Below are 25,719 nucleotides of genomic sequence, written 5' to 3'. Positions count from 1 at the left end.
CACACGCGGGGGCAGACACAGTTGTATACACACGCGGGGGCAGAAGGACTCAGAGTTGTATACACACGCGTGTCAGGACACAGTTGTATACACACGCGGGGCAGACACAGTTTGTATACACACGCGGGCAGGACACAGTTGTATACACACGCGGGGCAGGACGCGGGGCAGGACACAGTTGTATACACACGCGGGGCAGGACACAGTTGTATACACACGCGGGGCAGGACACAGTTGTATACACACGCGGGGCAGGACACAGTTGTATACACACGCGGGGCAGGACACAGTTGTATACACACGCGGGGCAGGACACAGTTGTATACACACGCGGGGCAGGACACAGTTGTATACACACGCGGGGCAGGACACAGTTGTATACACACGCGGGGCAGGACACAGTTGTATACACACGCGGGGCAGGACACAGTTGTATACACACGCGGGGCAGGACACAGTTGTATACACACGCGGGGCAGGACACAGTTGTATACACACGCGGGGCAGGACACAGTTGTATACACACGCGGGGCAGGACACAGTTGTATACACACGCGGGGCAGGACACAGTTGTATACACACGCGGGGCAGGACACAGTTGTATACACACGCGGGGCAGGACACAGTTGTATACACACGCGGGGCAGGACACAGTTGTATACACACGCGGGGCAGGACACAGTTGTATACACACGCGGGGCAGGACACAGTTGTATACACACGCGGGGCAGGACACAGTTGTATACACACGCGGGGCAGGACACAGTTGTATACACACGCGGGGCAGGACACAGTTGTATACACACGCGGGGCAGGACACAGTTGTATACACACGCGGGGCAGGACACAGTTGTATACACACGCGGGGCAGGACACAGTTGTATACACACGCGGGGCAGGACACAGTTGTATACACACGCGGGGCAGGACACAGTTGTATACACACGCGGGGCAGGACACAGTTGTATACACACGCGGGGCAGGACACAGTTGTATACACACGCGGGGCAGGACACAGTTGTATACACACGCGGGGCAGGACACAGTTGTATACACACGCGGGGCAGGACACAGTTGTATACACACGCGGGGCAGGACACAGTTGTATACACACGCGGGGCAGGACACAGTTGTATACACACGCGGGGCAGGACACAGTTGTATACACACGCGGGGCAGGACACAGTTGTATACACACGCGGGGCAGGACACAGTTGTATACACACGCGGGGCAGGACACAGTTCTATACACACGCGGGGCAGGACACAGTTCTATACACACGCGGGGCAGGACACAGTTCTATACACACGCGGGGCAGGACACAGTTCTATACACACGCGGGGCAGGACACAGTTCTATACACACGCGGGGCAGGACACAGTTCTATACACACGCGGGGCAGGACACAGTTCTATACACACGCGGGGCAGGACACAGTTGTATACACACGCGGGGCAGGACACAGTTGTATACACACGCGGGGCAGGACACAGTTGTATACACACGCGGGGCAGGACACAGTTGTATACACACGCGGGGCAGGACACAGTTCTATACACACGCGGGGCAGGACACAGTTCTATACACACGCGGGGCAGGACACAGTTCTATACACACGCGGGGCAGGACACAGTTCTATACACACGCGGGGCAGGACACAGTTCTATACACACGCGGGGCAGGACACAGTTCTATACACACGCGGGGCAGGACACAGTTATACACACGCGAGGCAGGACACAGTTATACACACGCGCGGGGCAGGATACAGTTATATGGGGCAGGACACAGTTATACACGCGGGGCAGGACACAGTTATATGGGGCAGGACACAGTTATATGGGGCAGGACACAGTTATATGGGGCAGGACACAGTTATATGGGGCAGGACACAGTTATATGGGGCAGGACACAGTTATATGGGGCAGGACAGTTATACACATGCGGGGGCAGGACACAATTATACGGGGCAGGACATAGTTATACACACGCGGGGCAGGATACAGTTATACACACGCGGGGCAGGATACAGTTATACACACGCGGGGTAGGATAGTTATACACACGCGGGGCAGGACACAGTTATATACACTCGGGGCAGGACACAGTTATATGCACTCGGGGCAGGACATAGTTATACGCACACGGGGCAGGACACAGTTATACACACGCGGGGCAGGACACAGTTATACACACGCGGGGCAGGACACAGTTATACACACGCGGGGCAGGACACAGTTATATACACACGCGGGGCAGGATATAGTTATACACACGCGGGGCAGGATACAGTTATATATACACGCGAGGCAGGACACAGTTATACACACGCGAGGAAGGACATAGTTATATACACACGCGGGGCAGGATACAGTTATATATACACGCGGGGCAGGATACAGTTATATATACACGCGGGGCAGTACACAGTTATATACACACGCGGGGCAGGATATAGTAATACACACGCGGGGCAGGATACAGTTATATATACACGCGAGGCAGGACACAGTTATACACACGCGAGGCAGGACACAGTTATACACACGCGAGGCAGGACACAGTTATACACACGCGAGGCAGGACATAGTTATATACACACGCGGGGCAGGATACAGTTATATATACACGCGGGGCAGGAAACAGTTATACACACGCGGGGCAGGATACAGTTATACACACACACGGGGCAGGACACAGTTATACACACACGCGGGGCAGGACACAGTTATACACACACGCGGGGCAGGACACAGTTATACACACGCGCGGCAGGACACAGTTATACACACGCGGGGGCAGGACACAGTTATACACACGCGAGGCAGGACACAGTTATACACACGCGCGGGGCAGGATACAGTTATATGGGGCAGGACACAGTTATACACGCGGGGCAGGACACAGTTATATGGGGCAGGACACAGTTATATGGGGCAGGACACAGTTATATGGGGCAGGACACAGTTATATGGGGCAGGACACAGTTATATGGGGCAGGACACAGTTATATGGGGCAGGACAGTTATACACATGCGGGGGCAGGACACAATTATACGGGGCAGGACATAGTTATACACACGCGGGGCAGGATACAGTTATACACACGCGGGGCAGGATACAGTTATACACACGCGGGGTAGGATAGTTATACACACGCGGGGCAGGACACAGTTATATACACTCGGGGCAGGACACAGTTATATGCACTCGGGGCAGGACATAGTTATACGCACACGGGGCAGGACACAGTTATACACACGCGGGGCAGGACACAGTTATACACACGCGGGGCAGGACACAGTTATACACACGCGGGGCAGGACACAGTTATACACACGCGGGGCAGGACACAGTTATATACACACGCGGGGCAGGACACAGTTATATACACACGCGGGGCAGGATACAGTTATATATACACGCGAGGCAGGACACAGTTATACACACGCGAGGAAGGACATAGTTATATACACACGCGGGGCAGGATACAGTTATATATACACGCGGGGCAGGATACAGTTATATATACACGCGGGGCAGTACACAGTTATATACACACGCGGGGCAGGATATAGTAATACACACGCGGGGCAGGATACAGTTATATATACACGCGAGGCAGGACACAGTTATACACACGCGAGGCAGGACACAGTTATACACACGCGAGGCAGGACACAGTTATACACACGCGAGGCAGGACATAGTTATATACACACGCGGGGCAGGATACAGTTATATATACACGCGGGGCAGGAAACAGTTATACACACGCGGGGCAGGATACAGTTATACACACACGCGGGGCAGGACACAGTTACACACACGCGGGGCAGGACACAGTTACACACACGCGGGGCAGGACACAGTTGTACGGGGCAGGACAGTTACACACACGCGGGGCAGGACACAGTTATATACACACGCGGGGCAGGATACAGTTATACACACGCGGGGGCAGGACACAGTTACACGGGGCAGGAGACAGTTATAAGGGGCAGGACACAGTTATAAGGGGCAGGAGACAGTTATAAGGGGCAGGACACAGTTATAAGGGGCAGGACACAGTTATAAGGGGCAGGAGACAGTTATAAGGGGCAGGAGACAGTTATAAGGGGCAGGACACAGTTATAAGGGGCAGGACACAGTTATAAGGGGCAGGACACAGTTATACACACGCGAGGCAGGACACAGTTATACACACTCGGGGCAGGACACAGTTATACACACGCGGGGCAGAACACATTTATATGGGGCAGGACCCAGTTATACACACGCGGGGGCAGGACACAGTTATACGGGGCAGGACACAGTTATATACACTCGGGGCAGGACACAGTTATACACACGCGGGGCAGGATACAGTTATACACACGCGGGGCAGGATACAGTTATACACACGCGGGGCAGGATACAGTTATACACACGCGGGGCAGGACACAGTTATAGACACGCGGGGCAGGACACAGTTATACACACACGCGGGGCAGGACACAGTTATACACACACGCGGGGCAGGACACAGTTATACACACACGCGCGGGCAGGACACAGTTATACACACACGCGGGGCAGGACACAGTTCTACACACACGCGGGGCAGGACACAGTTGTATACACACGCGGGGCAGGACACAGTTCTACACACACGCGGGGCAGGACACAGTTCTACACACACGCGGGGCAGGACACAGTTCTACACACACGCGGGGCAGGACACAGTTCTACACACACGCGGGGCAGGACACAGTTCTACACACACGCGGGGCAGGACACAGTTCTACACACACGCGGGGCAGGACACAGTTCTACACACACGCGGGGCAGGACACAGTTCTACACACACGCGGGGCAGGACACAGTTCTACACACACGCGGGGCAGGACACAGTTCTACACACACGCGGGGCAGGACACAGTTCTACACACACGCGGGGCAGGACACAGTTCTACACACACGCGGGGCAGGACACAGTTCTACACACACGCGGGGCAGGACACAGTTCTACACACACGCGGGGCAGGACACAGTTCTACACACACGCGGGGCAGGACACAGTTCTACACACACGCGGGGCAGGACACAGTTCTACACACACGCGGGGCAGGACACAGTTCTATACACACGCGGGGCAGGACACAGTTCTATACACACGCGGGGCAGGACACAGTTCTATACACACGCGGGGCAGGACACAGTTCTATACACACGCGGGGCAGGACACAGTTCTATACACACGCGGGGCAGGACACAGTTCTATACACACGCGGGGCAGGACACAGTTCTATACACACGCGGGGCAGGACACAGTTCTATACACACGCGGGGCAGGACACAGTTCTATACACACGCGGGGCAGGACACAGTTCTATACACACGCGGGGCAGGACACAGTTCTATACACACGCGGGGCAGGACACAGTTCTATACACACGCGGGGCAGGACACAGTTCTATACACACGCGGGGCAGGACACAGTTCTATACACACGCGGGGCAGGACACAGTTCTATACACACGCGGGGCAGGACACAGTTCTATACACACGCGGGGCAGGACACAGTTCTATACACACGCGGGGCAGGACACAGTTCTATACACACGCGGGGCAGGACACAGTTCTATACACACGCGGGGCAGGACACAGTTCTATACACACGCGGGGCAGGACACAGTTCTATACACACGCGGGGCAGGACACAGTTCTATACACACGCGGGGCAGGACACAGTTCTATACACACGCGGGGCAGGACACAGTTCTATACACACGCGGGGCAGGACACAGTTCTATACACACGCGGGGCAGGACACAGTTCTATACACACGCGGGGCAGGACACAGTTCTATACACACGCGGGGCAGGACACAGTTCTATACACACGCGGGGCAGGACACAGTTCTATACACACGCGGGGCAGGACACAGTTCTATACACACGCGGGGCAGGACACAGTTCTATACACACGCGGGGCAGGACACAGTTCTATACACACGCGGGGCAGGACACAGTTCTATACACACGCGGGGCAGGACACAGTTCTATACACACGCGGGGCAGGACACAGTTCTATACACACGCGGGGCAGGACACAGTTCTATACACACGCGGGGCAGGACACAGTTCTATACACACGCGGGGCAGGACACAGTTCTATACACACGCGGGGCAGGACACAGTTCTATACACACGCGGGGCAGGACACAGTTCTATACACACGCGGGGCAGGACACAGTTCTATACACACGCGGGGCAGGACACAGTTCTATACACACGCGGGGCAGGACACAGTTCTATACACACGCGGGGCAGGACACAGTTCTATACACACGCGGGGCAGGACACAGTTCTATACACACGCGGGGCAGGACACAGTTCTATACACACGCGGGGCAGGACACAGTTCTATACACACGCGGGGCAGGACACAGTTCTATACACACGCGGGGCAGGACACAGTTCTATACACACGCGGGGCAGGACACAGTTCTATACACACGCGGGGCAGGACACAGTTCTATACACACGCGGGGCAGGACACAGTTCTATACACACGCGGGGCAGGACACAGTTCTATACACACGCGGGGCAGGACACAGTTCTATACACACGCGGGGCAGGACACAGTTCTATACACACGCGGGGCAGGACACAGTTCTATACACACGCGGGGCAGGACACAGTTCTATACACACGCGGGGCAGGACACAGTTCTATACACACGCGGGGCAGGACACAGTTCTATACACACGCGGGGCAGGACACAGTTCTATACACACGCGGGGCAGGACACAGTTCTATACACACGCGGGGCAGGACACAGTTCTATACACACGCGGGGCAGGACACAGTTCTATACACACGCGGGGCAGGACACAGTTCTATACACACGCGGGGCAGGACACAGTTCTATACACACGCGGGGCAGGACACAGTTCTATACACACGCGGGGCAGGACACAGTTCTATACACACGCGGGGCAGGACACAGTTCTATACACACGCGGGGCAGGACACAGTTCTATACACACGCGGGGCAGGACACAGTTCTATACACACGCGGGGCAGGACACAGTTCTATACACACGCGGGGCAGGACACAGTTCTATACACACGCGGGGCAGGACACAGTTCTATACACACGCGGGGCAGGACACAGTTCTATACACACGCGGGGCAGGACACAGTTCTACACACACGCGGGGCAGGACACAGTTCTACACACACGCGGGGCAGGACACAGTTCTACACACACGCGGGGCAGGACACAGTTCTACACACACGCGGGGCAGGACACAGTTCTACACACACGCGGGGCAGGACACAGTTATACACACACGCGGGGCAGGACACAGTTATACACACACGCGGGGCAGGACACAGTTATACACACACGCGGGGCAGGACACAGTTATACACACACGCGGGGCAGGACACAGTTATACACACGCGCGGCAGGACACAGTTATACACACGCGGGGGCAGGACACAGTTATACACACGCGAGGCAGGACACAGTTATACACACGCGCGGGGCAGGATACAGTTATATGGGGCAGGACACAGTTATACACGCGGGGCAGGACACAGTTATATGGGGCAGGACACAGTTATATGGGGCAGGACACAGTTATACACGCGGGGCAGGACACAGTTATACACGCGGGGCAGGACACAGTTATATGGGGCAGGACACAGTTATATGGGGCAGGACACAGTTATATGGGGCAGGACACAGTTATATGGGGCAGGACACAGTTATATGGGGCAGGACACAGTTATATGGGGCAGGACACAGTTATATGGGGCAGGACACAGTTATATGGGGCAGGACACAGTTATATGGGGCAGGACACAGTTATATGGGGCAGGACACAGTTATATGGGGCAGGACACAGTTATATGGGGCAGGACACAGTTATATGGGGCAGGACACAGTTATATGGGGCAGGACAGTTATACACATGCGGGGGCAGGACACAATTATACGGGGCAGGACATAGTTATACACACGCGGGGCAGGATACAGTTATACACACGCGGGGCAGGATACAGTTATACACACGCGGGGTAGGATAGTTATACACACGCGGGGCAGGACACAGTTATATACACTCGGGGCAGGACACAGTTATATGCACTCGGGCAGGACATAGTTATACGCACACGGGGCAGGACACAGTTATACACACGCGGGGCAGGACACAGTTATACACACGCGGGGCAGGACACAGTTATACACACGCGGGGCAGGACACAGTTATATACACACGCGGGGCAGGATATAGTTATACACACGCGGGGCAGGATACAGTTATATATACACGCGAGGCAGGACACAGTTATACACACGCGAGGAAGGACATAGTTATATACACACGCGGGGCAGGATACAGTTATATATACACGCGGGGCAGGATACAGTTATATATACACGCGGGGCAGTACACAGTTATATACACACGCGGGGCAGGATATAGTAATACACACGCGGGGCAGGATACAGTTATATATACACGCGAGGCAGGACACAGTTATACACACGCGAGGCAGGACACAGTTATACACACGCGAGGCAGGACACAGTTATACACACGCGAGGCAGGACATAGTTATATACACACGCGGGGCAGGATACAGTTATATATACACGCGGGGCAGGAAACAGTTATACACACGCGGGGCAGGATACAGTTATACACACACGCGGGGCAGGACACAGTTACACACACGCGGGGCAGGACACAGTTACACACACGCGGGGCAGGACACAGTTGTACGGGGCAGGACAGTTACACACACGCGGGGCAGGACACAGTTATATACACACGCGGGGCAGGATACAGTTATACACACGCGGGGGCAGGACACAGTTACACGGGGCAGGAGACAGTTATAAGGGGCAGGAGACAGTTATAAGGGGCAGGACACAGTTATAAGGGGCAGGACACAGTTATAAGGGGCAGGACACAGTTATAAGGGGCAGGACACAGTTATAAGGGGCAGGACACAGTTATACACACGCGAGGCAGGACACAGTTATACACACTCGGGGCAGGACACAGTTATACACACGCGGGGCAGAACACATTTATATGGGGCAGGACCCAGTTATACACACGCGGGGGCAGGACACAGTTATACGGGGCAGGACACAGTTATATACACTCGGGGCAGGACACAGTTATACACATGCGGGGCAGGATACAGTTATACACACGCGGGGCAGGACACAGTTATATACACACGCGGGGCAGGACACAGTTATATACACACGCGGGGCAGGACACAGTTATATACACACGCGGGGCAGGACACAGTTATATACACACGCGGGGCAGGACACAGTTATATACACACGCGGGGCAGGACACAGTTATATACACACGCGGGGCAGGACACAGTTATATACACACGCGGGGCAGGACACAGTTATATACACACGCGGGGCAGGACACAGTTATATACACACGCGGGGCAGGACACAGTTATATACACACGCGGGGCAGGACACAGTTATATACACACGCGGGGCAGGACACAGTTATATACACACGCGGGGCAGGACACAGTTATATACACACGCGGGGCAGGACACAGTTATATACACACGCGGGGCAGGACACAGTTATATATACACGCGGGGCAGGACACAGTTATATACACACGCGGGGCAGGATACAGTTATATGGGGCAGGACACAGTTATACACACGCGGGGCAGGATACAGTTATATGGGGCAGGACACAGTTATACACACGCGGGGCAGGATACAGTTATATGGGGCAGGACACAGTTATACACACGCGGGGCAGGACACAGTTATACACACGCGGGGCAGGACACAGTTATATATACACGCGGGGCAGGACACAGTTATATACACACGCGGGGCAGGACACAGTTATATACACACGCGGGGCAGGACACAGTTATATACACACGCGGGGCAGGACACAGTTATATACACACGCGGGGCAGGACAGTTATATACACACGCGGGGCAGGACACAGTTATATACACACGCGGGGCAGGACACAGTTATATACACACGCGGGGCAGGACACAGTTATATACACACGCGGGGCAGGACACAGTTATATACACACGCGGGGCAGGACACAGTTATATACACACGCGGGGCAGGACACAGTTATATACACACGCGGGGCAGGACACAGTTATATACACACGCGGGGCAGGACACAGTTATATACACACGCGGGGCAGGACACAGTTATATATACACGCGGGGCAGGACACAGTTATATACACACGCGGGGCAGGATACAGTTATATGGGGCAGGACACAGTTATACACACGCGGGGCAGGACACAGTTATACACACGCGGGGCAGGACACAGTTATATACACACGCGGGGGCAGGACACAGTTATATATACACGCGGGGGCAGGACACAGTTATATACACACGCGGGGCAGGACACAGTTATATATACACGCGGGGCAGGACACAGTTATATACACACGCGGGGCAGGACACAGTTATACACACACGCGGGGGCAGGACACAGTTATATATACACGCGGGGCAGGACACAGTTATATATACACGCGGGGCAGGACACAGTTATACACACACGCGGGGCAGGACACAGTTATATATACACGCGGGGGCAGGACACAGTTATACACACACGCGGGGGCAGGACACAGTTATACACACACGCGGGTGCAGGACACAGTTATACACACACGCGGGTGCAGGACACAGTTATACACACACGCGGGTGCAGGACACAGTTATACACACACGCGGGGGCAGGACACAGTTATACACACACGCGGGGGCAGGACACAGTTATACACACACGCGGGGCAGGACACAGTTATACACACACGCGGGGCAGGACACAGTTATACAAACACGCGGGGCAGGACACAGTTATATATACACGCGGGGCAGGACACAGTTATACACACACGCGGGGCAGGACACAGTTATATATACACGCGGGGCAGGACACAGTTATACACACACGCGGGGGCAGGACACAGTTATACACACACGCGGGGGCAGGACACAGTTATACACACACGCGGGGGCAGGACACAGTTATACACACACGCGGGGGCAGGACACAGTTATACACACACGCGGGGGCAGGACACAGTTATATACACACGCGGGGCAGGATACAGTTATATATACACGCGGGGGCAGGACACAGTTATATATACACGCGGGGCAGGACACAGTTATACACACACGCGGGGCAGGACACAGTTATATATACACGCGGGGCAGGACACAGTTATATACACACGCGGGGCAGGACACAGTTATACACACACGCGGGGGCAGGACACAGTTATACACACACGCGGGGCAGGACACAGTTATATATACACGCGGGGGCAGGACACAGTTATATATACACGCGGGGCAGGACACAGTTATACACACACGCGGGGCAGGACACAGTTATATATACACGCGGGGCAGGACACAGTTATACACACACGCGGGGGCAGGACACAGTTATATACACACGCGGGGCAGGATACAGTTATATACACACGCGGGGCAGGACACAGTTATATATACACGCGGGGCAGGACACAGTTATACACACACGCGGGGGCAGGACACAGTTATACACACACGCGGGGGCAGGACACAGTTATATACACACGCGGGGCAGGATACAGTTATATATACACGCGGGGCAGGACACAGTTATATACACACGCGGGGCAGGACACAGTTATATACACATGCGGGGCAGGACACAGTTATATACACATGCGGGGCAGGATACAGTTATATTCAGGTCTCTATACAGTGATTTGGGGTATTTGGGTCTGCACTGTGCACAGTGACGTCAGAGTACCCGGTATATATATATCTGCCAGTGTAATATACGGTAGATGTTAGAATCAAGTGGGCTAAGGGCTCTTTTCCGTCTGGGGCAGGAGTCACGACACAAGGGGGAGGGGCTAGGCCAGCGGGATATCCACACCAACAACTATTACCTTTAGCGGAGCGGAGCCACCGAGCCCGAAGCGTGGCGAGGGTACTTTTCAGGTGCCCTGTTCGTCCGTAGCTCCTCCCCCAGGTAACGTAGCTCCTCCCCTAGATACGTCAGAAGATCCCTTCTGCCACTCCGATATTCACTCCACCGACTACTGACCTGTATACTGGAGGGTTAGCGCATGGGATTATGGGTAGGACAGCCGCAGTCACTAAGCAACCAGTAGCACCTCCGCCCACCCTCCCAATCGTAAAGCGCAGCGTCCCGTCACTCATCTTCCAGCCCCGCTCACTCCAACCGCCATTGGTCGGAGATTCCCGTCACTCATCGTGACGTTATTTGGAGGGAGAGGGGGCGGGGCTGCGAGCTATGGGCGGGAGAAAGGGGACTGAGTGATTGGACCCTTCGACCAATAGCTAGAGACAGGGGCGGGGCTGGCTGAGTGACGGGTAGCTGCAGCCTATGAGAGAGTGGGCGGGGCTGGTGGCTGATCCCTTGCTCTAGACGGTGACCCGGAAACATCGCCCCGCCCCTTCCTGTACACAGAGCTCCGCCCCCGGTCTCCTCCAGGTAATGGCCGCCGCCCCCTCTCCTGCCGGGCAGGGTGTATGTGCTGCAGTGTGTGGTGCATGGAGAGTATATTACCCGTGTCATACACACACACACATCACTGCACACACTGATGTCTCTGCTCATACAGGGTGTTACACATAGGGGGCGCTATATACACATAGGGGGTGAATAGGGTTGCCCCTTCTTGTCTCCTGTCCCTTCCCAATTGCCCCCTACCTGCCTCCCATACCCCCCTCTCCTACCTCCCATACACCCCCCTCCCCTGCAGCCCCTACCTCCCAGATCCCCATCTCCTCCTGCCCCTGCCTTCCATACTCTCCTGCCCCCTGCCTGCCTCCCATACCCCCCCTGCCTGTCCCCTTCTATCCCCCTCACCTCCCGTCCCCTGCCTGTCCTCTTCTATCCCCCTCACCTGCCGCCCCCTGCCTGTCCCCTTCTATCCCCCTCACCTGCTGCCCCCTGCCTGTCCTCTTCTATCCCCCTCACCTGCCGCCTCCTGCCTGTCCCCTTCTATCCCCCTCACCTGCCGCCCCCTGCCTGTCCCCTTCTATCCCCCTCACCTGCCACCCCCTGCCTGTCCTCTTCTATCCCCCTCACCTGCCGTCCCATGCCTGTCCCCTTCTATCCCCCTCATCTGCCGCCCCCTGCCTGTCCCCTTCTATCCCCCTCATCTGCCGCCCCCTGCCTGTCCCCTTCTATCCCCCTCACCTGCCACCCCCCTGCCTGTCCCCTTCTATCCCCCTCACCTGTCACCCCCTGCCTGTCCTCTTCTATCCCCCTCACCTGCCACCCCCCTGCCTGTCCCCTTCTATCCCCCTCACCTGCCGCCCCCTGCCTGTCCTTTTCTATCCCCATCACCTGCCGCCCCCTGCCTGTCCCCTTCTATCCCCCTCACCTGCCGCCCCCTGCCTGTCCCCTTCTATCCCCCTCACCTGCCTGTCCTCTTCTATCCCCCTCACCTGCCGTCCCCTGCCTGTCCCCTTCTATCCCCCTCACCTGCCGCCCCCTGCCTGTCCCCTTCTATCCCCCTCACCTGCCACCCCCTCCCTGTCCCCCCCTGCCTGTCCCCTTCTATCCCCTTCACCTCCCGCCCCATGCCTGTCCTCTTCTATCCCCCTCACACAGTTATATGGGGCAGGACACAGTTATACACACGCGGGGCAGGACACAATTATATACACACGCGGGGGCAGGACACAGTTATACACACGCGGGGCAGGACACAGTTATACACACACGCGGGGCAGGACACAGTTATACACACGCGGGACAGGACACAGTTATACACACGCGGGGCAGGACACAGTTATACACACGCGGGGCAGGATACAGTTATATGGGGCAGGACACAGTTATACACACGCGGGGCAGGACACAGTTATACGGGGCAGGACCCAGTTATACACACGCGGGGGCAGGACACAGTTATACACACGCGGGGCAGGACACAGTTATACACACGCGGGGCAGGACACAGTTATATACACACGCGGGGGCAGGACACAGTTATATACACACACGGGGCAGGACACAGTTATATATACACGCGGGGCAGAACACAGTTATATACACACGCGGGGCAGGACACAGTTATATAATATAATAGAATATATTACAGTTATATAATATAATAGAAGGGGACATGCCTGTCCCCTTCTATTCCCCTCACCTGCCGCCCCCTCCCTGTCCCCCCCTGCCTGTCCCCTTCTATCCCCCTCACCTCCCGCCCCCTGCCTGTCCTCTTCTATCCCCCTCACCTGCCGCCCCCTGCCTGTCCCCTTCTATCCCCCTCACCTGCCGCCCCCTGCCTGTCCTCTTCTATCCCCCTCACCTGCCGCCCCCTGCCTGTCCCCTTCTATCCCCCTCACCTCCCGCCCCCTGCCTGTCCTCTTCTATCCCCCTCACCTGCCGCCCCCTGCCTGTCCTCTTCTATCCCCCTCACCTGCCGCCCCCTGCCTGTCCCCTTCTATCCCCCTCACCTGCTGCCCCCTGCCTGTCCCCTTCTATCCCCCTCACCTGCCTCCCCCTGCCTGTCCCCTTCTATCCCCCTCACCTGCCGCCCCCTGCCTGTCCTCTTCTATCCCCCTCACCTGCCGCCCCCTGCCTGTCCCCTTCTATCCCCCTCACCTGCCTCCCCCTGCCTGTCCCCTTCTATCCCCCTCACCTGATGTCCCCTCCCTGTCCTCTTCTATCCCCCTCACCTGCCGCCCCCTGCCTGTCCCCTTCTATCCTCCTCACCTGCCACCCCCTGCCTGTCCTCTTCTATCCCCCTCACCTGCCGCCCCCTGCCTGTCCCCTTCTATCCCCCTTACCTGATGTCCCCTGCATGTCCTCTTCTCTTGCCCTCGCCTGATGTCCTCTACTTGTCCTCTTCTGTCCCCCTCACCTGCTGCCCCCTGCCTATCCCTCTATCCCCCTCACCTGCCGCCCCCTGCCTGTCCCTCTATCCACTTCACCTGCCTGTCCTCTTCTGTCCCCCTCACCTTCTCTCTCACCTGCTGCCCCCTGCCTGTCCCCTTCTATCCCCCTCACCTGCCTCCCCCTGCCTGTCCCCTTCTATCCCCCTCACCTGCCGCCCCCTGCCTGTCCTCTTCTATCCCCCTCACCTGCCGCCCCCTGCCTGTCCCCTTCTATCCCCCTCACCTGCCTCCCCCTGCCTGTCCCCTTCTATCCCCCTCACCTGATGTCCCCTCCCTGTCCTCTTCTATCCCCCTCACCTGCCGCCCCCTGCCTGTCCCCTTCTATCCTCCTCACCTGCCACCCCCTGCCTGTCCTCTTCTATCCCCCTCACCTGCCGCCCCCTGCCTGTCCCCTTCTATCCCCCTTACCTGATGTCCCCTGCATGTCCTCTTCTCTTGCCCTCGCCTGATGTCCTCTACTTGTCCTCTTCTGTCCCCCTCACCTGCTGCCCCCTGCCTATCCCTCTATCCCCCTCACCTGCCGCCCCCTGCCTGTCCCTCTATCCACTTCACCTGCCTGTCCTCTTCTGTCCCCCTCACCTTCCGCCCCCAGCCTGCCCCCTTCTATCCCCCTCACCTGATGTGACACCGCAACCCTGGCACTCCACATGCATTCCTACTGTCCACTCTCCATCAAGAACCTCATCTCCTCCCAGTCCTCAAACCCCGGCGCCCCTTTTCCACTCGCTTCCGCCTCATCTCCCCCCCACCGCCCCGCCCCCTCACTCTCTGCTCTTGACTTTGCCACCTACTTCCCATCCAGAATTGACTCCCTATGGCAGGATATCACATCCCACCAGACCCTGAGCAACCCCCTTCTCCATTTCCTGACCCCCCTCCTTCCTACCAACTCTGACATCTCTCTTCTCTGTATCTAATGTGGAAGTCATGGCCCTCAGCCGTTCCTCACCCCCTCCACCTCCCCATTTGACCCTATCACCTCCCACCTCCTCCGCCACCTCTCTTCTTCTGCCTGTTCCCATCTCTCCCTCTCATTCTCTCCCTCTCATCAGACAATGCCCCCTCTGCCTTCCATCATGCTCTTGTCTCCCCTATTCTTAAAAAACCTTCCCTTCATCCAACCACTCTCTCCAACTATCCATCTCTCTCCTCCTAACTCCTTGAGCGTATAGTCTACATCCGCCTGTCTTTCCTCACACTCACTGCTTGTCCCATTCCAGCCTGGCTTCCGTCCTCTCCACTCCACTGATACTGCCCTCGCTAAAGTCTGCAAAGACCTCCATGCTGCCAAACCCAATGGTCACTACTCTCTGCTTATTCTCCTTCCCCTCTCTGCTGCATTGGACACTGTGGACCACCCTCTCCTGAAGTTTTATTTATTTCGGTATGCAGTTTGGGTAACAGTATACCTGCTCCGTGGGAGTTAGGGGGGGGGGGGGTCACTGGCCTCCTGAGGTGCAGAGCCGCTTCTCCGCTGCAGGACCACCGTCCTGAGGGGCTGTTTGTTCAGCGGGGCATGAAGCCTTGGCTGCCACAGCATGCCGCACACCCCTAAGGGTGTGTACACACGGTGAGATTTTTTCTTCCGATCCTGACGATATAGTCGGGATCAGAAGAAAAGTTAGTGCAGATCGCAAGGTGACAGTCACCTTGCGATCCCGATTCAATGCCGATGCGCGTTCCCACGCGGTCTGCATTGAAAGAAAAAATAGACTGTGCAGGAAAGTCAATTTTGACTATCTTTATAGAAGAGATAGTCAAAATCGGGACTTAGCCAAAATCGCACATAGCAAGTATCGCAAGCGCACTCATTATGTGCGATACTGGCTAAGTGCCGACCCGGCCCCTGTCGCAGAGTGAGAATCGGGCATAGCCCGAATCTCACCGTGTGTACACACCCTAACACTGCCTGAAGATGATCGTCGGTGGTGAGTACCAACCAGGGTCCCTCGGTCAAATGTGCGGCTGAAGCGCGGCGTACGGGTCCATCCTGGGGAGGACCCGCTATAGCCCCTGCGTGAGACTGGCTAAACACAGGTGAACCAAGCATTTATGTGAGGTTGTACATACATAAGGAGACATGGCCAGTATAAATATACAGCAGTAGCTCCGGCACCATGGCAGGGGGCGGAGCTACATTAGAGCGGGCTCAGCGGCATATTGGTATCTTCCTCTGCATGAGCTGCAGCAGCCTCCACAGCTCCTCCAGAACTGCCCCTGTATACACTGGTACCGGGTATAGGGGGGGAGAGCCGCTATCATTGTGCACAATAATCCCCTATGGGGTTTTATAAAGAATCTCACTGTGGTTACACAGATGTAACAACCGCTGACAGCCTCAATGGGGTCGGTCACCATTGGGTACGCTGGAGTCCTCTCTTCTCTGTCTCCTCACATGCAATAGCGCAGGCTTGTCATATATCATATCTGGCTGTATTGTGTGTGTATATTGTACTGTTTTCTACTACACTATGGTAAAACAGAAGTCTTGCAGTGTGCGTAATGCCAGGTTCTCTCCTAGCACATCCAGCTCAATATCATGTGAGCAGTGTAGTCAGTCATCTCATGCTGATACTAATGTGGGGGAGAATACAGAGCCTTCCCTGGTTGGGGGCTATAAAAACTATGATGTCTCATATGTCAGCTCACTGCAACTGCAAACAAGACACAAGAACTGCAACAAGCAGTGGCTAGCCTTACTGCTGAACGTCCCTCCCTGCCTGCTTCACAGAAACAGGCTCTACCAGCACTACTATCAGATTGTTATGCACACCAGTGCCAGCAGGAATGTACTGGTGTCTGAACGGAGAGGGATGCAAAACAAATGAACTCACGGACAGACTGGGGAATATGACATTACATACACAGAAGGTGATAGAGTAACAAAATAAACACAAAGTGAACAGAGAAGCCCAGAGGCTAAGAAACTGGGTGTCTCCCTAGTATTAGGAATGCTCAGATGGAAAGAAGCGAGATGTTGTGATTTAATACGTAGAGAACCCGAAATGCTGTTGCTAAGGGCAACAGCAAAACCCTAAAGGGTTACCAACGGGTGTGGCAGTAAACTCCTTGGTCAGAGATGGAATAATAGACACAAGGAGAGTCTCCACAATCCTAATCCTCACTTGCAGTGCACTGGTTCAGCTTACTGCCACTAAACTGACACCTGAACACCTTGCACAGTGAGAAAGGATTTTGGCAGGCAAGTCTGAGAATACAGCCGCAAACTTGCTAGGTTCACAGAGTAGCAAAAGAACCCCAGCAGGTTAAACGACTGACTCCAGTCTTACTGCTAGGTCTGGATTGGCAGAGTGTAGTACCAAATCCCAAGGCCTATTTGCAGTAAGCAACAAACAAATACAAAGTTACACAGTACTAGCTAACTTTCAGGAACTGACTAACCAACAAAGATTCAGCAGCATCTGCCTAACCTGAGAAGAGGGTTTATATAGCAGGTGCTGTCCATGCCCCACTCAGACCTCACAGACTGTGAGCACAAAAACCAGCACCGGATCCCCTACCGTGCACAGAGCCTGTAACCACTGCACAGCAAAAGACCCGAACCGGAGTATCAGCTGCGCTCAGGTTACTCCGCTAGCACTTGTCTCCTGGTTGCCATGACGACGTGACAGCACAGGGCAGGAGACCCTAACAGTACCCCCCCTCTGATGAGGGATCAAAGAACCCCTACCACCGGGTTTATCGGGGAACTGCAAGAAGAAAGAGCATATCAGTCTGGGGGCATGAAGATCACAACTGCGCACCCACGACCGCTCCTCCGGGCCATACCCCTTCCAGTGCACCAAAAATTACAGCCGACCACGAACCATCTTGGAGTCAAGAATCCTTTCAACAACAAACTCCCTCTGGCCACGTATCAGAAGAGGGGAAGGTCTTCCACTGGAAGAAGGATTACCAATCACCCGTTTTAAAAGGGAACAATTAAATGTTTTATTGATACCCAAAGAACGGGGCAGATCTAACTGAAATGCCACCGGATTGATAACCCTAGTGACCTTATAAGGGCCGATGAACCGGGGGCCTAACTTATGAGATGGATGTCTCAACTTCAAATTCTTGGTAGACAACCAGACGAAGTCTCCTAATTTGAAGCTGCAGGGTCTTTTCTGCTTATCAAAAACCCTTTTGGTCACTAATGACACAGACACAAGGGCTTTCTTCACTTTCCTCCAAATACCTCTAAGGACCGAAACCACAGAGGAACCACCAGGCGTGGAGTCCAGGGGGTCAAAAGAATTGGCCTTAGGATGATGCCCATACACACAAATGAAGGGAGAGATCCCTGTAGCAGAGTGAGCCGAGTTGTTATAGGCAAACTCCGCCATGGACAGATGAGCAACCCAGTCAGTCTGACACTTGGAGACATAACACCTGAGGAACTGCTCCAAGGACTGGTTCCCCCTTTCAGTCTGCCCATTAGACTGCGGATGGTAGCCTGACGACAAACTGACAGAAATCTGGAGATCGGAACAAAATGCCCTCCAGAATTTGGCCACAAACTGGGATCTGCGGTCAGAGACCACATCAAGTGGCAACCCGTGGAGGCGCACAACATGCAACATAAATAATTCAGACAGGCGTCTGGCCGATGGCAACCCAACCAGTAGAACGAAGTGCGCCATCTTCGAAAACCTGTCAACGACAACCCAGATGGCTGTCATCCCCGAGGATTTGGGCAAGTCCACCACAAAATCCATTGAAATGTGGGTCCATGGCTTAGATGGAATAGAGAGTGGATGTAATGGGCCAACAGGAACCCCTCTAGGAGTCTTATTTCGGGCACAGATGTCGTATGCCCGAACCCACTGATCCACATCCCTAGCCACCGAGGGCCACCACACCGCCCTAGATATCAACTCCCGAGTTCTGGCAATACCCGGGTGACCTGCCGACTTCTTGGCATGGAATTCCAGGAACACTCGCTGTCTTAACCTAGGAGGCACAAACAAAAGACCTACCGGAAGGTCTGGAGGAGCCTGCTCCTGTGCTCTAAGGACTAATGACAAGAGGTCCTGGGTAATGCCCACTTTAATACATGATGGGGACACAATGGGCAATGGCTCCTCGGTGGTCTCCTGGATTGGAGCAAAACTCAGCGAGAGCGCATCAGCCTTGATGTTTTTTGACCCAGGACGATATGTTATCAAAAAATTAAAGTGAGCAAAAAACAAAGCCCATCGTGCCTGCCTGGCATTGAGGCGCTTCGCTGACTGTAAATAAGCCAAATTCTTATGGTCGGTGAGAATTGAGACCACAAACTTAGCCCCCTCAAGCAAGTGTCTCCACTCCTCGAGTGCATCCTTAATAGCCAACAATTCCCAGTTACCCACGTCATAATTCATCTCGGCAGGTGAAAATTTACGGGAAAAGTAAGCACAGGGATGAAGGCGATTATCAGACACCCCCATCTGAGAGAGCACTGCCCCAATACCCATCTCAGAGGCATCCACCTCCACCACAAAAGGACGCTCTGGATCTGGGTGTCGCAGCACCTTGGCCGAGACAAATGCCCTTTTGAGACGGCAAAAGCCGCTTTGGCCTCACAAGACCAGTGAGCAACATCCGCCCCTTTCTTAGTGAGTGCCACCAAGGGCGCCACTATAGACAAAAATCCAGCGATAAATCATCTATAAAAATTTGCAAAGCCCAGAAAACGCTGAAGCGCCTTCAAACTAGTGGGCTGCACCCAATCCAGGACTGCCTGTACCTTGGAACCCTCCATTTGGAAACCTTCTGGGGAGATAATATATCCTAGAAATGCGATTTGCTGAACTTCAAATTCGCACTTCTCCAGCTTCGCCCCAAGCTGGTGGTCTCTGAGTTTCTGGAGAACTAAGCGTACATGCTTCCGATGTTCCTCCAGGGAATGGGAGAAGATTAGGATGTCATCTAAGTATACAACTAAGAATCTATCCAAATATTCCCTGAGCACATCGTTCATGAAGTCCTGGAAGACTGCCGGGGCATTACAGAGCCCAAAAGGCATCACCAAATATTCATAATGCCCTGAGTGGGTATTAAAGGCAGTCTTCCATTCATCCCCCTCTCTTATTCGGATTAGATTGTACGCACCGCGTAGGTCAATCTTAGAAAAAATGGTGGCAGTATGAAGCTGGTCAAACAAGACCGAAATGAGAGGCAGGGGGTATGAGTTTTTAATCGTGATACGGTTCAATTCCCTGAAGTCGATGCAGGGTCGCAACGAACCGTCCTTTTTACCCACGAAGAAGAACCCCGACCCAACTGGAGACTGTAAAGGTCTGATAAATCCCTTAGCCAAGTTCTCCTGAATGTACTCTGCCATAGCCTGAGTCTCAGGACGTTACAGGGGAGTACAACCTGCTCTTGGGAAGCTTAGCATTCGGCAACAAATCAATGGCACAGTCATAGGGGCGATGGGGAGGTAGTACCTCTGCAACTTTTTTGGAGAACACGTCCGCAAAATCTGCATAACATCCTGGCAATCCTGGCAAACTTAGCTGCGAAAGCCTGACTGGAAGGCTCAAGCAACTCCTGAAACAATCAGTACCCCAACTAAGAATCTCCCCAGAGTCCCAGTCAAATTGAGGATTGTGGGCCCTTAACCAGGGTAACCCCAACACCAATGGGGCAAAAGTACAGACAGACACATAAAAGGACAATTTTTCAGAGTGTGTGGCTCCAATAAACAAAGAAATCTGGCTAGTGCAAGAGGTAATTTTACCCTGGGATAATGGTTCCCCGTTTAACCCACATCTCATTTTCCGATGCCAAGGGTACTAAGGGAACAGAGTGTTTCAGGGCGAATTGGTGGTCCATAAAAACCCCGTCGGCCCCACTGTCCACAAAGGCCTCAGTTTTGACAGTTTGACCGAGGATCTTCAAAGTCACCGGAATGATAAAAGTCTTCTTGGGAAATTCTGACTTCTGGCCTGACAGGATATTTCCCATCACCCTCAGGCCCTGAAGTTTTCCGGCTTTTCTGGGCATGATACTACCACATGACCTTTATTCCCACAGTACAAACACAACCCCTGCTGTCTCCTCCGCGTCTTCTCACGCGAGGAGAGGCGGGTAGCCCCAATCTGCATAGGCTCCTCGGAAAATTCCTCAGAGTCTGAGGTTCCCTTGGGAAAGAAGGAAACCTCGGTCTCCCTTTCAAGCCTACGCTCTCTCAGCCGTCTATCCACCCGGATGGATAACTGCATGAGCTGATCCAAGCTATCAGGCAAGGGATATTGTACCAGTTGGTCTTTTATCTGGTTAGAAAGACCTCTTCGGTACTGGTGTCTCAGGGCTGGGTCATTCCACTGGGTATCATGGACCAACCTCCGAAACTCCGTACAATAAACCTCAACTGGCCTTCGCCCTTGCTTAAGGATCGAAATCTGAGCCTCGGCTGAGGCCGTCTTGTCAGGGTCATCATACAACATGCCCAGTGCCGTAAAAAAGCATCAACACTTTTAAGCGATGGACAGTCAGGCTGCAACCCATATGCCCAGACCTGTGGGTCTCCTTGTAGCAAGGAAATCACTATGCCCACCCGCTGAATCTCCGACCCAGAAGACTGGGGCCTAAGCCGGAAATATAGCTTGCAGCTCTCCTTGAAACAAAAGAACTGCGAGCGATCTCCAGAAATACGATCCGGGAGATTTACTTTCGGCTCCTTAACCCCTGAAGGTGCTGCTGCTGCGGGAGCTCCGCCAGCGGCCTGGGGGGTGTGCATTTTAATGGACAAATCATTACATTGTCGAGTCAGGACCTGCACCTGATCGACCACCTGTTGCAAAGTATTTTGAGGGGTATGCTCCATATTCCCACAAAATTTCAACAGGAGTATTAGGCTGCTGAATATGTTATGCACACCAGTGACAGCAGGAATGTACTGGTGTCTGAACGGAGAGGGATGCAAAACAAATGAACTCACGGACAGACTGGGGAATATGACATTACATACACAGAAGGTGATAGAGTAGCAAAATAAACACAAAGTGAACAGAGAAGCCCAGAGGCTAAGAAACTGGGTGTCTCCCTAGTATTAGGAATGCTCAGATGGGAAAAGCAAGATGTTGTGTTTTAATACGTAGAGAACCCGAAATGCTGTTGCTAAGGGCAACAGCAAAACCCTAAAGGGTTACCAACGGGTGTGGCAGTAAACTCCTTGGTCAGAGATGGAATAATAGACACAAGGAGAGTCTCTACAATCCTAATCCTCACTTGCAGTGCACTGGTTCAGCTTACTGCCACTAAACTGACACCTGAACACCTTGCACAGTGAGAAAGGATTTTGGCAGGCAAGTCTGAGAATACAAAACAATACAAGAAATAGCAGCGCTAATGTGTAATTAACTTCAAAAATTCAATAGAAGGATTGAGTAAAAATTACATTTGATAAAATATGAAATTAAAAAACTGAATAAAACCATATATATGGTAGTAACTAGTATGAAACTGATAAAACGCTGCAGTGTTGGCAGCGAAACGCGTCAGGAGATCACTTTTGGGGTCACCATTTGCACTCGTCATATTGCCGAACTGTATCCGGACCAATACTGGAACTTTGCATTCTGCAGTGAAAAATAAATGAGACATCCAAGCCCTCTTGGACCACCATCAAACCTTCAAATTCAAGGAGGACACCGCACCTATTGAGGACTTTCAGAACCAGGCTGGTTCTCGATCTGATGTAAGAGATCTGCATATGGGACTTTACCTCTAGCGGTTGGTTGGTTACATTTAAGGGTGAGACTGCGCCGTCAGTCCGTCTCTATTTTCTGCTATCCAGGACACTGTCTATAGGAACGTGATACATTGGTATTGGCATTAATTAATGTGACCCCAGTTTTATCAGTTTCATACTAGTTACTACCATATATATGGTTTTATTCAGTTTTTTTATTTCATATTTTATTAAATGCAATTTTTACTCAATCCTTCTATTGAATTTTTGAAGTTAATTACACATTAGCGCTGCTATTTCTTGTATTGTTTTGTTTCTGTATGGTTTGGGCGTGACTACCCCAAACGTTATTAGCAGCAGCATTAGAGACACAAGACCCAACAGCGCCTGATTTTCTGGTTTTGATAACAAGTCTGAGAATACAGCCGCAAACTTGCTAGGTTCACAGAGTAGCAAAAGAACCCCAGCAGGTTAAATGACTGACTCCAGTCTTACTGCTAGGTCTGGATTGGAAGAGTGTAGAACCAAATCCCAAGGCCTATTTGCAGTAAGCAACAAACAAATACAAAGTTACACAGTACTAGCTAACTTTCAGGAACTGACTAACCAACAAAGATTCAGCAGCATCTGCCTAACATGAGAAGAGGGTTTATATAGCAGGTGCTGTCCACGCCCCACTCAGACCTCACAGACTGTGAGCACAAAAACCAGCACCGGAACCCATGCCGTGCACAGAGCCTGTAACCACTGCACAGCAAAAGACCCGAACCGGAGTATCAGCTGCGCTCAGGTTACTCCTCTAGCACTTGTCTCCCGGTTGCCATGACGACGTGGCAGCACAGGGCAGGAGACCCTAACACAGATGTTACTGATGATGATGTACAGGATGCCGGGGGTGATGGAGATCCCGTATGTGGGGATCCCACCCCGATTCAGGTTATCAAACCCCTCATATTGGCTATTAGGGAGGTGTTAAAGCTCCCCCTGGGGGATGCAAGTACTCAGCAGTCATTTTTCCTCCCTCAAAAGAAACCATAAGTCACATTCCCTGATTCCATGGAATTGGATGACTTATTTAAACTAGCCTGGAAGAATCCAGATAAAAAATATCAGGTGACGAAAGTGTTTCTGAATACCTTCCCCTCTGCCCCTGAAGGCAGAAAATTCTGGAAAGAATCCCCAGCCGTAGATGTCTCATACCCCTTTTCCACAAGCTTTTTTAAACACGGGTAAATACGCGGGGGCGCGCATTTACCCGTGAATTTCCCTAGTGGAAACGGGTCCCCCTGCAAATTCCTGGATCAAATGATATGGGAATCCTACCTTGGTAGCTAGCCGCGTTGAACACGGCACCCGTTCACAGTGCACAGGGAGGGCTGCGCTGGGAGATCATGTGATTGCCGGGTTGGTGAGCGTTGTCTGCAGGGGGCTGTAACATGGGTCGCAGCCGTGTCAGGCGACACGGCTGCAACCCGTGCTACGCTAGTGGAAATGGGGTATCAGTCTCTTGCCTTTCTAAAAAGACAGTGCTTCCTGCTCCGGGCTCCCTTACGGTGAAGGACCCGGCAGATAGAAAAATGGAGACCACTCTAAAATCTACTTACATTGCTACAGGCGTAGCACAAAGGCCGGTCATTGCAGGTTGCTGGATGACACATGCAATTCATTCCTGGGCTAGTCAAATAAAGGAAGGTCTCTCAGGTAATATGACCTTAGTCGACACTGTTGCCTTACTGACTCACATTCAGGACACGGCAAGAGTCCTCTGTGACTCCTTAAAAGAGATTGGCACTGTTAGTGCTAGAACTACGGCTATGGCTGTGTCTGCGCGCAGAGCCATATGGGTACTTCAGTGGATCGCTGATGCTGACTCAAAACGTAATGTGGAATCTCTTCCCTTCACATGTGAGTGGCTCTTTGGAGGTGACCTGGATTTCGAAGGCTACGGCCCGGGAATTCCACGTTTCTCTCTTCGGGGGGCCCCTCCTGCTAGACGTTCCTATCTGGGACCATCTACTCAGTCCTCTCGGTCCTCCAGATTTCGA

The 25,719-nt window shown here is 53.5% G+C and overlaps 2 protein-coding genes across 5 annotated transcripts in view; one reads left to right on the top strand and one right to left on the bottom strand.

Moving 5' to 3' along the window:
* Nucleotides 1-12,513, bottom strand: part of LOC135054473 (zinc finger protein 420-like) — an 89,848-nt gene extending 77,335 nt beyond the window's left edge. The window contains exon 1 of one of the 3 annotated variants that reach the window (XM_063957570.1): nucleotides 12,003-12,513. The gene's annotated coding sequence lies outside the window, so the exon portion shown is untranslated. The remainder of the gene's footprint in view (nucleotides 1-12,002) is intronic. The other 2 variants (XM_063957569.1, XM_063957568.1) reach the window with 2 other exon arrangements.
* The window catches only part of LOC135054474 (oocyte zinc finger protein XlCOF6-like), a 71,719-nt gene continuing 58,427 nt past the window's right edge, over nucleotides 12,428-25,719 (top strand). For both annotated transcript variants that reach the window (XM_063957572.1, XM_063957571.1), the window contains exon 1: nucleotides 12,428-12,571. The gene's annotated coding sequence lies outside the window, so the exon portion shown is untranslated. The remainder of the gene's footprint in view (nucleotides 12,572-25,719) is intronic.

This window comes from Pseudophryne corroboree, chromosome 3 (assembly GCF_028390025.1).
Source record: "Pseudophryne corroboree isolate aPseCor3 chromosome 3, aPseCor3.hap2, whole genome shotgun sequence".
NCBI lineage: Eukaryota > Metazoa > Chordata > Amphibia > Anura > Myobatrachidae > Pseudophryne > Pseudophryne corroboree.
The sequence above is the reverse complement of the archived record's forward strand: the minus strand, read 5'-3'. Positions and strand labels throughout refer to the sequence as shown.